We start from the raw sequence: 231 nt of genomic DNA on the forward strand, positions 1-231 counted from the left end.
CTTCCTAATCCAATAAATACCGAAGAAAATGGGAAAAATGACCAAAAAAGAAAAAAAAATTCTGCCCATCTATAAAACTTTTATCCTCCTCATGTGCAGGGGATAACACCGATAAATCGCTTATAAATCATTCATGAGTCAAGGCAGGTAATGGAAGATGAAGCCCAGTTCGTGACACGCGGGGTGACTCGGGTAAATAGTAACTCAGCCTCTCAGTTGGAAACCTCCTTG

This window comes from Penaeus monodon, chromosome 21 (assembly GCF_015228065.2).
Source record: "Penaeus monodon isolate SGIC_2016 chromosome 21, NSTDA_Pmon_1, whole genome shotgun sequence".
NCBI lineage: Eukaryota > Metazoa > Arthropoda > Malacostraca > Decapoda > Penaeidae > Penaeus > Penaeus monodon.